The following is a 15,973-nucleotide window of genomic DNA, read 5'->3' as shown; positions in this document are numbered from 1 at the left end:
CTCCAACCTGGCGACAGAGTGAGACTCCATCTCAATAAATAAATAAAAATAAAATAAAATACACCAATCTTAAGGATGAAGTTTGATGAGTTTGGACAAACAAAACTGAAAGTGGAATATGGCCATAAGAAAAAAACATGAGAATGGGCAGAAACTGGAAAGGCTTTGAGAAACTGTTAATGAAAGCAAAAAGAAAGAGCCTTGAAGAAATTTTCTTTTTCACTGTGTTAATTTATTTAATAACTGACAATTTTATTATTATCACCATTTTAAAGATGAGACAATTATAGCATAGAAAATTCAAGTAAATGCCCCGTAACACCAACTCGTCAACCCTGTTTCTTCTTATTTCCTGGACCTTTGGCCATATGCATGGAATCTAAGAATGGCATCTAGTTGGCTTTAAACTCACACTAATGAAGCTGCAGTCTGGAGGTCAGGAAGTTTCAGGAAATTGTTGCTGGTGATGAGTTCACTCAGATGCCTGTATCTACTGGTCTGGACATCACTCCACTGCTGAAAAAAGGCATCTAACTCCCTTCTTTATCCAAATCTTATTTGAAAGCATATCTTTGGCAGTAATCAGACTGTCTTTAGGTGACTTTTAGCAAGTAGCCTAGGAAGTGAAATTGTTAGGTTTCCAGCCCCTGAAACAAAGGTAAGAGCACAAAAAGAGGTAGAAATTAGTGCTGATTAGAAATAATATCAGCCAGGCACGGTGGCTCACGCCTGTAATCCCAGCACTTTGGGAGGCTGAGGCGGGCGGATCACGAGGTCAGGAGATTGAGACCATACTGGCTAACTCAGTGAAACCCTGTCTCCACTAAAAATACAAAAAATTAGCCGGGTGTGGTGGCGGGCATGCCTGTAGTCCCAGCTACTTGGAAGGCTGAGGCAGGAGAATGGCATGAACCCAGGAGGCGGAGCTTGCAGTGAGCCGAGATCGCGCGCCACTGCACTCCTGCCTGGGTGACACAGCGAGACTCTGTCCCAAAAAAAAAAACAAAAACAAGAAATAAAGAAATAAACAATATCTAGCACCACATATAGAGGACACAGTGGGAAATAAACCCCATAATTAAACAGAGGCAACTACTACAGCTCCTACAAAGAGTTTTGAGGGGGAGGTAGGTTCTATGGGAAATTAGTGGTGCAATGGTGTCTACCTGCCAGCAGATAACAAGGGCTAGCTTTAACTGTAATGTATATTCATATTTCTTGAAGACTCACCATTGTGGGCTAAGAGAAGTGGAATGAGGGCCTTGAACCCAAACCAAAGCAACGTCCCTAGTTCAAAACTACTCTGTTTAGATGAATCTGCTTATACTATCTGTTGTTTCTATTTGATCTCATTGATGTGGTTCTGTTCCCTTGCATGCTGGCTATCTGTGACAACTTGCTGGTCACTGTTCCTGAAAAATTATCTGTGGATGCTCCCTGAGGCATAAAGTGCCTCCAGAGTGGATTCTCATTTACCCCTTCCAGGTATCACCAGTCCAGCCCATCGCAAATTGAGTTCATAATGTGAAATTCCTTAATTTACTGAGCTTATGAATCCACAGCTTCCCATACCTGGTGAAATATAAAAAGGAAAAAAAGAAAAACAGGGCTTTACCCCAGGAAAATCAAACCAGAATTTCTGGAGGTGGAGCCCAAGAATTGGGATTTTAAAAATCTCTTTGGGTGATTTTAAGATGTAGTTAGAATTGAGAACAACCAGGCGGGGCGTGGTAGCCACGCCTGTAATCCCAGCACTTTGGGAGGCTGAGGCGGGTGGATCACAAGGTCAGGAGTTTGAGACCACCCTGGCCAATATGGTGAAACCCCATCTCTACTTAAAAATACAAAAATTAGCTGGGCATCATGGCAGGAACCTGTAGTCCCAGCTACTCGGGAGGCTGAGGCAGGAGAATCGCTTGAACCCGAGAGGCGGAGGTTGCAGTGAGCCTAGATCGCACCATTGCACTCCAGCCTGGGCAACAGAGCGAGACTCCATCTCAAAAAAAGAATTGAGAACAATTGGAGATGAGCAAAGTATGGAGATCAGATCATTAAAAAAGGAACGTCTAGACTTAAATATTATTTCCTAATATGATCTTTAATTGTGGTCACTTATAGATAGCATTGACCATAAGCAAACAGACTAGAATCTACTGTTTTTTTCTTTTTCTTTTCACTTTTTAATATAGAAAAAAATCAGACATACATAAAAACAGAGAAAAAATATGAATGGATCATCGTGTATTAATTACACTGATTCAGCAATTATCAGCAGTGTGCCAATTTGGTGTTAAGAAAAATTATCGGCTGGGCGCCTTGGCTCATGCCTGTAATCTCACCACTTTGGGAGGCCAAGGCAGGCGGATCACCTGAGGTCAGGAGTTCAAAACCAGCCTGGCTGACATGGTGAAATCCCGTCTCTATAAAAATACAAAAATTAGCCGGGCATGATGGTGTGCGCCTGTAGTCCCAGCTATTCAGGAGGCTGAGGGAGGAGAATCACTTGAACCTGGGAGGCAGAGGCTGTAGTGAGCCGAAATCGCGCCACTGCACTCCAGCCTGGACAACAGAGTGAGATGCCGTCTCAAAAAATAATAATAATAAATTATCAAAAACTAGATGTATAGAGCACCTTTGACATACCTAACTCCATCTTAGAAAAAGACTCCATTTCATTTTTCATAGAACACTTTGCCAACAAGATGTTTTGCTTAATAAACAAAAAAAAATAAAGACCGCATCCAACTAGTTAAGGACATGAACAAGCACATTCTTCCACCATCAGTTCTCACCACAGGACTCTGTGACTATAAAAGATTAGGCCTTCAGCAGCTTGAAATGGCCATCTTAACTGACACTATCTTGTAGTTACTCATGATAAGAACTTGGCATTTGCTGTGGAAGGCTGTGCCACATCAAAAACTCTTTCTTGCAGGATTGATGGAATGCCTAGTCCAGACTAGGACCTCTTTTGTCTTTGCCCATGGACTGGTTCCTTAACCCTTTCTCCTATCTCTTTTTCCTCTTGATATTAAATGTTACTTTGTTGTAGAATGTTTGACCAAGAACATTTATATATTAAGTACACTATTGGCCAGGCGCGGTGGCTCACACCTGTAATCTCAGCACTTTGGGAGGCTGAGACAGGCAGATCATGAGGTCAGGAGTTCGAGACCAGCCTGGCCAACATAGTGAAACCCTGTCTCTACTAAAACTAGAAAAAAATTAGCTGGGATGGTGGCATGGGCCTATACTCCCAGCTACTCGGGAGGCTGAGGCAGGAGAATCGCTTGAATCCGGGAGGCAGAGGTTGTGGTGAGCTGAGATCATGCCACTGCACTTCAGTTTGGGCAACAGAGTAAGACTCTGTCCCTCGCCAAAAAAAAAAAAAAAAAGTACACTATTATATATGCTTTGCAATATTGACTGACTTCTGGAGTATCTTGAACCTGTGTGCCCATGGCTCTGCCTCTGGAGTGAAGGGGAAGTACTAAGGAGAATGCCTCCTTGGGAACTCCACATAGCTCATGGCTTTTGTTATTGAACTAGCATCAATAAAAGCCTGACATTGTGGCAACATACAAGCATGTGTGCCCCTGGATATCTCTAACCTTGCACCACTCATGACACTAGGAAATAAGGAAAAAATATTATTTTGTTATCCCATATATCTTTGCAAAGTCATACTACAGCACAGTCTAACAAACTGTTCTAGGGACTGGTTTTCCCACACTCAGCACCGTTCACATTTTGGGCCAGATAATCCTTTGTTACAGAGGACTGTTCTCTACATCACAGAATGGCTGGAAGCATTCTTGACCTCTTCCCACTAGATGCCAGTAGTATCCTACCCCCACCATTGTGAGAACCAAAATTGTCTTCACGCATTGCCAAATGTCCCCTGGGGCTTAAAACTGCCCCAGGTTGAGAATTCATTGCTCTGGTGTAATGAACTTTTATTTGATTGACTGTTATTTATTAGGATGTAGATGGTGTAAAAATAGATGTTAACTTGCAGACAATTGACGCATTTTTTTTTTTTTTTGAGATGGAGTCTCACCCTGTCGACCAGGCTGGAGTGCAGTGGCGCGATCTGGACTCACTGCAAGCTCTACCTCCTGGGTTCACGCCATTCTCCTGCCTCAGCCTCCTGAGTAGCTGGGACTACAGGCGCCCACCACCATGCCCGGCTAATTTTTTGTATTTTTAGTAGAGACGGGGTTTCACCGTGTTAGCCAGGATGGTCTCAATCTCCTGACCTCGTGATCCACCCGCCTCGGCCTCCCAAAGTTCTGGGATTTTTTTTTTTTTTTTTTTTTTCGAGACGGAGTCTCGCTCTGTCGCCCAGGCTGGAGTGCAGTGGCGCAATCTCGGCTCACTGCAAGCTCCGCCTCCCGGGTTCACGCCATTCTCCTGCCTCAGCCTCTCCGAGTAGCTGGGACTACAGGTGCCTGCCACCACGCCCGGCTAATTTTTTTGTATTTAATAGAGACGGGGTTTCACCGTGGTCTCGATCTCCTGACCTCGTGATCCGCCCGCCTCGGCCTCCCAAAGTGCTGGGATTACAAGCGTGAGCCACCGCGCCCGGCCTCAAAGTTCTGGGATTACAGGCCTGAGCCACTGCACCCGGCAGACAATTGATGCATTTTCATATATTCATCTGGTATAGCTACAAATTGATTCTGTGCGTAAGAAATAACCTTAAAGGTATGGCTTTATTGCCCTGTAGGGATATTAAATAGTTTTTATATCTAACTTTGCAATCTTATTCGAAGATTCTATTATTTCTCATTGAAAAAAATGTATATACCTGTTCATTTGGAAATCAATTTCCAATTCCCTTGCTAATAAGTGAAATGAATCTTTGAATATCTGTAAAACAGTTAAAAATTATAAGTTTTTGAAAATTATACTTTGATACTTGTTTCACCCATTGCCCCGGTGCTCTCCCCGCCTCCACATACTCTGAGAACAGAATGGGCTGTGGCCTCTCCTCATCCCAGGCTACTCCTACGATCAACCTTGATCCAGGAGATGGTCACATCCCACCCAGATCCAGAGCACCCTACACTCATGCCAAGATGCAGCCCTATTGACACTCAGGCCACAGCCTGGGAAAGATGGCAAGACCCCATCTCTACAAAAAAATAAAAATAAAAATAAATTAGCTGGGCATGGTGGTGTGTGCCAGTAGTCCCAGCTACTTGGGAGGCTGAGGCAGGGGGATCACCTGAGGCCAGGAGTTCAAGGCTGCAGTGAGCCATGATTGTGCCACTGCACTCTAGCCTGGGCAACAGAGTAAGATCCTGTCTCAAAAAAAAAACAAAAACAAAAAGCCAAACTAAACCAGACAAAACACCAAAAAATAAAAAAAATTAAAAAAAAACCAGCAACAAACTGAAGGGGGCCTGCCCCTCCACACCTGTATTTTGTATTTTTAGTAGAGACAGGATTTCACCATGTCGGCCAGGCTGGTATTTCTCACAAGGTGGAGACGAGAAACTGAGAAAAGAAATAAGACACAGAGACAAAGTATAGAGGAAGAAAAGTGGGCCCAGGGGACCGGCGCTCCGCATACAGAGGACCCGCGCTAGCCCCGGTCTCTGAGTTCCTTCAGTATTTATTGATCACTATCTTGACCATCTCGGAGAGGGGCATGTGGCAGGACTATAGGGTAATGGTGGGGAGAGGGTCAGCAGGAAAACATGTGAGCAAAGGACTCTGTGTCATAAATAAGTTTAAGGAAAGGTGCTGTGCCTCGATGTGCACGTAGGCCAGATTTATGTTTAACTTTACACGAACATCTCGGTGCAGTAAAGAGCAGTATTGCCGCCAGCACGTCTCACCAGCCATAAGGCGGTTTTCTCCTATCTCGGTAAATAGAATATACGATCAGGTTTTACACCGAGACATTCCATTCCCAGGGACGGGCAGGAGACAGATGCCTCTTATCTCAACTGCAAAGAAGCCTTCCTCTTTCACTAATCCTCCTCAGTACAGACCCTTTACGTGTGTCGGGCTGGGGGACGGTCAGGTCTTTCCCTTACCACAAGGCCACATCTCAGACTGTCTCAGTGGGTAGAAACCTTGGACAATACCCAGGCTTTCTTGGGCAGAGGTCCGTCCCTGCGGCCTTCCGCAGTGCATTGTGTCCCTGGGTACTCGAGACTGGAGAATGGCAATAACTTTTACCAAACATACTGCCTGCAAACACATTTTTCACAAAGCACATCCTGCACAGCCCTAAATCCATTAAACCTTGAGTCAACACAGCATATGTTTCTACAAGCACAGGGTTGGGGTTAGGGTTACGGATTAACAGCATCTCAAGGCAGAAGAATTTCTCTTAGTACAGATCAAAATGAAGTTTCTTATGTCTTCCTTTTTCTACATAAACACAGTGACAGTCTGATCTATCTTTCTTTCCACCGCAACAAACAAAAAACACTCAGGCCCAGGTAAGGTCCTTTCTGCTCAAGAGCAAGGAAGCGCTGTGCCTCCTTTTAGGCCAAATTTGGGGCCCCGTATCCTTTTAAATGATGACAGTGTCCAGAGCCACCACATTTAGTTCAGGGCCTGGACCTATAGGCATAAGCTCACTGGAACAGGTGAGAGCTGATGGTCACTGCAGGTTGGGTTAGCCCAGATCCTTGGAGCTAAGTCTGCCTAGAGGCTCCTTTCTTGAATTCCTCTGCCTAGAGGAATCGCACTGTCATAGGCCATAAGTGCTGATGATGACCTCGGCAGGGTCCTATCTTTCTGCAGACTGTGATAAAGTTCTGTTATTTCTTTTCTCACTCCTTCTGTTCCCTGGCCCACATCATTACCCAATACTCTGAATAGTATGCTTTTTCTTTTAAAAATGAAGGTATAATTTACATATAGTAACACAAATAAGTGTTCACTTTGATGAGTCTTGACAATTACATAGGCCGATGAAACTACCACCTAAAACAAGACATAGAACATTTTCCTCACCCCCTAAATTATCTTCAAAGTCATAGCCCCAGCCAGGCGCAGTGGCTTACGCCTGTAATCCCAGCACTTTGGGAGGCTGAGGCGTGCGGATCGCTTGAGGTCAGGAGTTCAAGACCAGCCTGGCTAATATGGTGAAACTCTACTAAAAATACAAAAATTAGCCGGGCGTGATGGCACATGCCTGTAATCCCGGCTACTTGGGAGGCTGAGGCACGAGAATCGCCGCTTGAACCTGGCAGGTGGAGGTTGCAGTGGGCCGAGATGGAGATCTCACCACTGCACTCCAGCCTGGGAGACAGAGCGAGAGTCTCAGAAAAAAAAAAAAAAAAATAGTCCCTGGAGTCAACTGCTTTCTGATTTATAACTCAATAGATTTGTTTTGCCTGTTCTTGAGTTTCTCATGAGTGGAGTCCTAAAGTGTGTACTCTTCTTTTACCTGTTTCCTCTTTCCATGTGTACTCCTTCCCCAATCAGAGGTCAGCTCCTTGAGTAGCCTCTATTTTTACTGGAGTACTCACGTCTTCTTTTTCCCAATTCAGTCCCTGAGATATATTTAGGTTCTAATAAATTTTGGGTAAAATTTAATAATGATGCTAATGATCCTTTACTTTTGAATAACACAGAAACACCCAGCTCTGAATCCTTGTTGCTTTATTTACTCACCAAGCGATTACGGACAGGTCACCTCACCCCCGTGTTGCAGTTTCTTTTGAAGTGTGATGATAACACTATCCTTACAACGTTTGTAGCAGTCTTTAATGTTATTCCAAAATATCTCCAGCTCTCCCCATCCCAGGCTTATGGTAGGATTATATTTCTGCTATCACATGCCTGGGTGGCCATGTGACGTCTCAATGAGTAGTGAGTGGAAATGACGTATAGTTTTTGAGGCAGAACATTTAATGCCCAGCAAAAGACCCTCAAAGGCTCTCTTTCCCTCAGCCTTCATGAGTGACATTTTACCATTTATGGCTGCTTTATTGGTCCAATCCTAGAATGAGAACAGCCCTTGAAGTGAGCAGGCCAATGATCAATCAGGCATTTAATAGGCACTCTATAAATACTCATTTTACTTTAATATTATTATTTTTGTTTTTTTGGAGACAGAGTCTCACCCAGGCTGGAGTGCAATGGCACGATCTCAGCTCACTGCGACCCCCACCTAGGTTCAAGTGATTCTCCTCCCTCAGCCTCCCGAGCAGCTGGGATTACAGGCGTCCATCATGCCCAGCTAATTTTTGTATTTTTAGTAGAGATGGGGTTCCAACATGTTGGCTGGGTTGGTCTTCAACTCCTGACCTCAGGTGATCTGCCCACCTTGGAATTACAGGTGTGAGCCACCATGCCCAGCCTAAATGGTGATTTTAAATTAATTACTATAATCACTTCAAAGTGTTGTCATATAAACCACTTACATTAAATCAAATGAAGCAAGGACCCTTGACCTCTTTGTTAAATTTTAAAAGTCTAGCAGAGCCATAGGCCTTTAATTTTTCCATCACAAGGAAGAAGAGGAAACTGGTAATAATCTCCTCTGACAGAATAATCTCATAAGTTTAGGAACTTTATTTAAAGAATTCAGAAATGGGGTTGGGCTCGGTGGCTCAAACCTGTAATCCCAGCACTTTGGGAGGCCGAGGCGGGCGGATCACCTGAGGTCGGGAGTTCAAGACCAGGCTGACCAACATGGAGAAACCCCGTCTCTACTAAAAATACAAAATTAGCCTGGCATGGTGGCTCATGCCTGTAATCCCAGCTATTCAGGAGGCTGAGGCAGGAGAATCGCTTGAACCCGGGAGGCAGAGGTTGCGGTGAGCCGAGATTGCACCAGTGCACTCCAGCCTAGGCAACAAGAGCGAAACTGTCTCAAAAAAAAAAAAAAAAAAAAAAAAAGAAGAAATGTCAATTGTAGCATTTTAACACAGCATTGAAGTTATCTATTGATGCATAGCAAATTACTCTAAACTCAGAAGCTTAAAACAACAAACATTTAGTATCTCACATACTTTCTGAGGGTCAGGAATATAGGAGCTGCTATAGCTGAGTGCTTGTGACTGAGTCTCTCATGCAGTTGCAGTCAAACTATTGGCAGGGGCTGCTGTCATCTCAAGGTTTGACTGGGGCTGGGAGATGTGCTTCCAAGGGTGATCCACTTGGTTATAGGAAGGCCCCAGCTCCTCCCAGGCTATTGGGTGGAGGGGTTAGTTCCTTGCTACATGGGCCTCTCCATAGGCTGTCTCGGTACCCTCATGACATGGCAACTAACTTCTCTCAAAGCGGGGGCAGCAGCCTTTAAGATAGAAGTTCAAGGTGCCTTTTATTATATTTAATCTCAGCAGTGACATCTGTCAATTCTACTGTATTGTATTAGTCTCACAGTCCAACCCTGGTACAATGTGGGAGGGAACTACATAAGAGTGTGAATAGTAGGAGGTAGGAATCACTGGGAAACATTTTGGAAGTCAGTTATTGTTATCAGTTGCTAGGATGACCAGTTGGAATTAGGATTTTTTTAAAAAGCCATTTTCATAAGACAAGGCAATCTTTTCTAGAGATGTTCCAATACCTGTGATATGCGGGGCACTGCGTTAGATGGTATTCAAGGCAGGCCTGTAGTGAATGCTGTTGGTACCCAGCCACCACCCTTGAGCAATCATATGCAGACCGCTGGCTTCTTACTGCAGGCACCTACAGACTCAGCCTAAGACCTTCCCACGAGGCAGGCTGGAAGTGCTGGAGCTTTAACACCTCTGGAGTGGCCCTAAAACAATGAGGAAGAGAGATGGTGTAGACATATGTCAGCTTCATCAGCCTGGTGGTTGTGACAACTTGGAAGTGGTTTCTACACAATTCCCCAGAGGTCCCAAGCTGACTGAGCCTTCATTGATCACAGAGCTAATCTGCTCACCTATGCACTGTATATTCGTTCCCATCGCTCCCGTGTCACTTCTCCATCCCCCACCTACCAAATAAACTGCTTGCACTAATATTCTTCCCTCAGGTAGGCTTCTCCGGCAAGCCTCCTTAGGTAAAAACCTTGCTTTCAATATTTCCTTTCCATTATGCGCTAAGAACTCAGATCTCTTCCCGCTGCGGCAGCCCCGCCCTTTCCTTGCGGCTCCGCCCTTTCCGTGAGTCACGCCCCCTCCTTATACTGTCTCTATCTCCCTAAGAGAAGAGTGAGTCTGTTCGCTGCTCTCTAACTCCTAGAGCTGGCTCAGAAAAAGTTTCACATTGCCATAGGGGAGCTCCTCCTAGGAGAGGCTGCACCTATTGCGCATAAGAAGCGGTAAAAATGTACGCGGCCATCTTACCAGGCTGCTGGAGACAAAGAAAGCGCAGCTTTGATGTCTGGGCGCCGCCATGTTGGCCACAGGAGGTTTTGGCATCTGAGATGCTGAGGTAAGAGCACAGACGACATCTTTGTTTAGGGATCCAGGGACACTTGCTTCTGCTTGTCCTAAAAATAGTCTTATTTTTTGGTCTAGCAAAGGGCTTAATCATCCATTTTACGGCACAGTTTTAAACATGGCCGCCCCCCGTAGGAGTCAAGTGGGCGTCGCCATCATACCTCCAATTACAACTTTGAGAAACCCAGAATCCTGTTCTCTGGAAGGTTGCCGGGTGGCGGCTGACAGCCTGAAAGTCGCAATTGAGTCTGCGCACCGGCCATTCAGGATGGGACGACCTTATACCGCGGTGAGGCGGCGTGGCAGGACGATCAATTTCAGATTCAGGGCCTGGATGCAGCATAAATGGGAAGCGTCGGTTTGAGAAACGGTCAAACCTGGGTACAAGTGGAGGATAGTGAGCTGCCGGCTACGGTGGCCGACTGGGTCAGTTATGGGTGCCCGTGAGGGTCAATGACAAGGGGAATGAAGGGTTAAGAGATTGGGTGTCTGAGCCTAGCGGGGCCTCAGTGGTGGCGGGCAGAGGTTTGCGGGAGTCAGTCACACGGTCTGTGAAGAAGATGGATTGGGAGTGTGTGGGAATCAATAAATGCGAGTTCTGTGAAATGTCTTGATTTTCAGGATGCATGGGGTCAGTTATAGTGGTCTTCATGGGTCTGGGGTCAATTGGGATTTTTCAGACACCACTGGTTTAGAGAGCTTTAAGGTTAATGATCGGAGCCCGAGAGGATCAGTGATCGGAGATTCTAAGTTCTGTGGGCAGTAATAGTTTGGGTACTGGAATTGGTGATTGTGGAAACTTTGGGGTTCAGTTGTGAGGGGGGTCAGTGGTGATGAATGTTTGGAGAAATCTTTTGGGCCATCGGTGATGGAGACTTACTTCATATCATCGGTGGAGGATCGGAGAGTATTAACGATTGGACTTTTGTAGATCAGGGAATGGAGAATAGAGTCAAGTGTGCTTATCTTAAAGGTACGCCTCAGTGAGGCTCAGTGATTCGGACTGTCACTTTTGGGTGGGGGGTGGGACTGTGAGAGTCAACAATTGATCCTCAGTCATTGGGGTATCATTGGTGATCAGTGTGGGTTCATGATTGAGGGCTGTGTAATTTCACTGGCAATCAGATCGGATCAGTGTTCTTTGTAGTTACTGACCAGTAGTCTCTCCTGGTCAGATTTGAACATAGGGAATATCAGTGACTATGAAAACCTCTGAGGGTTGGAGATTGGAGGCCGGTGATTGGGGGCACTATGTGTGTCTGATTAGGAGACTTATAGGGGTTGGTGTTGAGGGTCCTGAAATGTGGAGATTGGGGATGGGAAAATCACAGATTTGAGGCTGCAAGCCTGTATAATGGGAACACATTTCACTCACGTGACACTCCCTAGCTGAATAGCAGGCAGTTCCTCTCCACCAAGGCCCATCTCAAAACACTTTTTTGAACTCACACCCTTTTTATTGTTCTCCACAATAATGAAAATAATTTGAAAGGATCGCGTGCTAAACTTATCTAAAGTAACATGTTACTAAAGACGTGGCTTCTATTGTTCTTGTTAGGGATCTAATGCATATTTTTTCCTAATGTTTCCTTTAAGGTTCTTTCTGGCAAAAGTAATGACATACGCATCTGTGACAGCATCCCAAGAGTGAGCCGGGTTTCTAGAAATCCATTCTGACTCCGTGACTGCAGGGATGGATGTGACCTTGCCCGTGGTTAGAAAACAAATTTACTGAGTAAGTATCTAAAATGATAATGTAGGCTGTGTGCAGTGGTTCATGCCTGTAATCCCAGCACTTTGGGAGGCTGAGGTGGGTGGATCATTTGAAGTCAGGAGTTACTAGCCTGGTCAACATGGTGAAACCCTGCCTCTACTAAAAACACGAAAATTATCTGGGTGTGGTGGTGGGCGCCTGAGGTCCCAGCTACTCTGGAGGCTGAGGCAGGAGAATCGTTTGAACCCCACAGGTGGAGATTGCAGTGAAACGAGATTGTACCACTGCACTCCAGCCTGGGTGACAGAATGAGACTCTGTCTCAAAATAAATAAATAAATATAAATAAACAAAATAAAATAAAATGATAATGTAAAAGATTTGGCTGAAAGAGCAAACTGAGAGTGTTTAGGAATATGTTTATCTAGGCTCAACTTAAAAATAAATTATCAAAAGAAGAAAAACTAGATTTGGAATTTATTGTATTCTGAGAGCCTTTTTGCCTTGTCCTATATATTTTAGGCATAGCCACGTTTAACCTCCACTAATCAATTCCTTATAAAGTCCTGGCAGAAAAAAATTCAAGACAGATAAAGCCACAACCACCACAAAACAAAATGTAAAGCTACTTTTAGAAACTGTTCTTCACTGACATTGAAATTGAACTAATAGTTATTAAAATGGCTGAGATGGGATTGCAAATAAAATGGAAATAAGATTTAAAAAAATAATTTAGGGGATATAAGTGCAGTTTTGTTACATGGATATATTTCATATTGGGGAAGCCTGGGCTTTTAGTGTAACTATCACTTGAATAATGTACATTGTACCAATCTGGTAATTTCTCATCCCTTACCTGCTTCCTACCCTGCCTCCATTCAGAGTCACCTGTGTTTATTATTCTGCTTTCTATGTCCATGTATGCACATTATTATCTTATAAGTGAGAACATGCAGTATTTGACTTTCTGTTTCTGAGTTAGAAAATAAGATTTTGACCATTACTCTAATGAAAAAGTGCAATGTCAAAACAATATTTTAACTTTAAAAAATTATTACATTTGATCTTTATGTAACCTTCAGACAAAGCACAATGCCTGTAGCATCTTAAGAAATAAAGGCAGCTGGATGCTAAGGCAGGTAACATCTTTCAGAACCCACAAAGGTCATGTTTTAGTTTTAAAAGCAGATAGTCCCTATTTTTCACTTGCACAGAATCAAAGACAGACAGCTGCTTAGCATGGGTGAAGTAATAAACCAGGGTAAGGAGTTTGGGCATTTTTTTCTCCACGTTGATTCCCTTTACCACCTATACTGTGCTCAGTGCCAGGTTTCAGAGCAAATAATTAAAAAAAAAATTTTACATAAACTTTTTATTGTGATATAAGATATATGCAATAATGTATATAAATATGCAGCTCAATGAATTGTCACAAAGAAATACCCCTGGGTAATGCAGTCATATCAGAAAACAACATTCTAGCACCATGCCGTCATGATGCCCCTCCCAGTCACTACTCTGCCAGAGGTTCCCTAGCTTCTAACCTTACTGATTAGTTTAGTCTGTTTTTGATCTCTAATTTAATGGGATATTCATTGAGGAGAGGAGCACCATGGGGAGAGGCAAGATGTGGCTGTGTTTGAACACAATTTCTAAGTTTGAATCGAGATAATTTCATTTATATAACAGATATTTTTCCAGGTCATTAAATATTCCTTGTTTGGCCAGGCACAGTGGCTTACACCTGTAATCTCAGTGCTTTGGAAGGCTAGGATAGGAGGATTGTTTGAGGCCAGGAGCTTGAGACCAGCCTGCACAACATAGCAAAACTCCATCATTACAAAAAATTTAAAAATTAGCTGGGTAGTCTGGGCATGTTGGCTCATGCCTGTAATCCCAGCACTTTGGGAGGCCGAGGTGGGTGGATCACCTGAGGTCAGGAGTTCAAGACCAGCCTGGCCAACATGGTGAAACTCCGTCTCTACTAAAAATACAAAAAAAAAAAAAATTAGCTGGGCTTGGTGGCAGATGCCTGTAATCCCAGCTACTTGGGAGGCTGAGGCAGGAGAATTAGTTAAACCCAGGAGGCAGAGGTTACAATGAGCCGAGATTGCACCACTGTACTCCAGCCTGGGCAACAAGAGTAAAACACCGTCTCAAAAAAAAAAATTAGCTGGGTGTGGTGGCTCACACCTGTGATCCTAGCTACTGGAGAGGCTGAAGTGAGAGGATTCTTTGAGCCCAGGAGTTCAAGGTTGCAGTGAGCTATGATCGTGTCACTGCACCCTAGCCTGGGTGACAGAGTGAGACCCTGTTTCAAAAAAAAAAAAAAATTTTTTTTTTTTTTTTTTTTTTTTGAGACAAAGTCTCACTCTATTGCCCAGGCTGGAGTGCAGTGGCATGATCTCGGCTTACTGCAACCTCCGCCTCCCGGGTTCACACCAGTCTCCTGCCTCAGCTTCCCGAGTAGCTGGGATTACAGGTGCCCGTGACCACGCCCAGCTAATTTTTTGTATTTTTAGTAGAGACGGGGTTTCACTGTGTTAGCCAGGATGGTCTTGATCTCCTGACCTTGTGATCTGCCCACCTCAGCCTCCCAAAGTGCTGGGATTACAGACCTTGCCCGGCCAAAAAATTCTTTAAAAAAATTGAGGCATAATACACATGTAGTGAAGTGGGCTTATCTTTAAGGTGCAGCCCAGTGAATTTTTATATTATAGAGTCCTGTAACCACAGCCTAGATCAAGATATTCATCACTTCTAACACCTGGAAGGTGTCCTTACTGGTCAATACCTACTGCCACCCTAGGGGTAACTAGGGTTTAATATAGTGGATTACTTTTGCCTGCTTTTGAATTTGAATTGAATTATATATATCCCCTATGAATCCACTTGATTGACTCATATTCACTGAATTTGATAGGACTCCATTTGAATCATATAAATGTGAAGCCAAGGCATTCATACCATGAGGTAATTTTGTTTGAAATTCTCAAACCACATGAATACCAGGACAACATTCTAAGCTGAAGGCTGGGCGTGGTGGCTCATGCCTGTAATCCCAGCACTTTTCGAGGCTGAGGTGGGAGGATCAGGAGCTTGAGACCAGCCTGGCCAACACAGTGAAAACCCATCTCTACTAAAAATACAAAAATCAGCCGGGCATGGTGACAAGCGCGTGTAATCCCAGCTACTCAGGAGGCTGAGGCAGGAGAATCATTTGCACCTGGGAGGCGGAGGTTGCAGTGAGCTGAGATTGCACCACTGCACTCTAGCCTGAGCAACAGAACAAGACTCTGTCTCAAAAAAATAAAAAAGAAATTCTAATCTGAAGTTCTGGCTTGGCCGTCTGAGATTGCCTCTTTTCTATTATTCTCCCTGGAAGCCAAAAACATACACAGTGAACTAGACCCTGAGGTTTTAAAGTGGGTTTCTAGTAGGGTCCCATTAATGAAGCTAAAGGTTAAGGACTCTTATCAATAGGTAGTTTGGAGGGGGATTTTCAGTCCGTTGGTCAAAATCTCTTAGTCTTTAGGGACTGACCATTGACTACAGAGACCTGAATGAGGTAGCTTGAAAAAGAGCCCCTCTAGAGGCTGGCTGCTTGAGGGCCAAGACATAGTGGTGACTCAACAAACGCAGGGTGTTCTACGAGGAGTCTGCCTTAGGGATTCTGGAAGCTGCTGGTAGATTCACTCCCAGGCAGAGAAGCCTCTGTCCCTCACATACAACCTGACAATATGGGAAAGCAGCTAACCCCTTCTTTAATCTTCCCATCTTGCTCACCTTTCCACACACATAAGAGATTGTTTTGTTTTGGTTTTGATTTTAAATAATTTCAGATTTAGAAAAGTTACAAGAATAGTCCCGGT

General features: G+C 44.2%; 1 protein-coding gene and 1 long non-coding RNA gene across 5 annotated transcripts in view; one reads left to right on the top strand and one right to left on the bottom strand.

The window, feature by feature from the left end:
- Positions 1-220: 220 nt before the first annotated feature.
- LOC129466343 (uncharacterized) lies at positions 221-10,508 on the bottom strand. The gene is made up of 3 exons (XR_008652124.2): positions 10,293-10,508; positions 9,545-9,739; positions 221-647 (listed from the first exon to the last, which is right to left on the bottom strand). It is a non-coding gene; the product is annotated as an uncharacterized lncRNA (long non-coding RNA).
- A 109-nt stretch (positions 10,509-10,617) lies between these two features.
- Positions 10,618-15,973, top strand: part of ZNF793 (zinc finger protein 793) — a 31,514-nt gene continuing 26,158 nt past the window's right edge. The window contains exons 1-2 of one of the 4 annotated variants that reach the window (XM_063621315.1): positions 10,618-10,677; positions 11,985-12,123. The gene's annotated coding sequence lies outside the window, so the exon portion shown is untranslated. Of the gene's footprint in view, positions 10,678-10,824; positions 11,020-11,078; positions 11,362-11,984; positions 12,124-15,973 lie in introns of those variants that run through there. The other 3 variants (XM_063621314.1, XM_063621312.1, XM_063621316.1) reach the window with 3 other exon arrangements.

The sequence above is a fragment of the Symphalangus syndactylus genome, chromosome 17 (assembly GCF_028878055.3).
Source record: "Symphalangus syndactylus isolate Jambi chromosome 17, NHGRI_mSymSyn1-v2.1_pri, whole genome shotgun sequence".
In the NCBI taxonomy this organism is placed as follows: domain Eukaryota; kingdom Metazoa; phylum Chordata; class Mammalia; order Primates; family Hylobatidae; genus Symphalangus; species Symphalangus syndactylus.
This window is presented reverse-complemented; position numbering and strand designations above follow the sequence as displayed.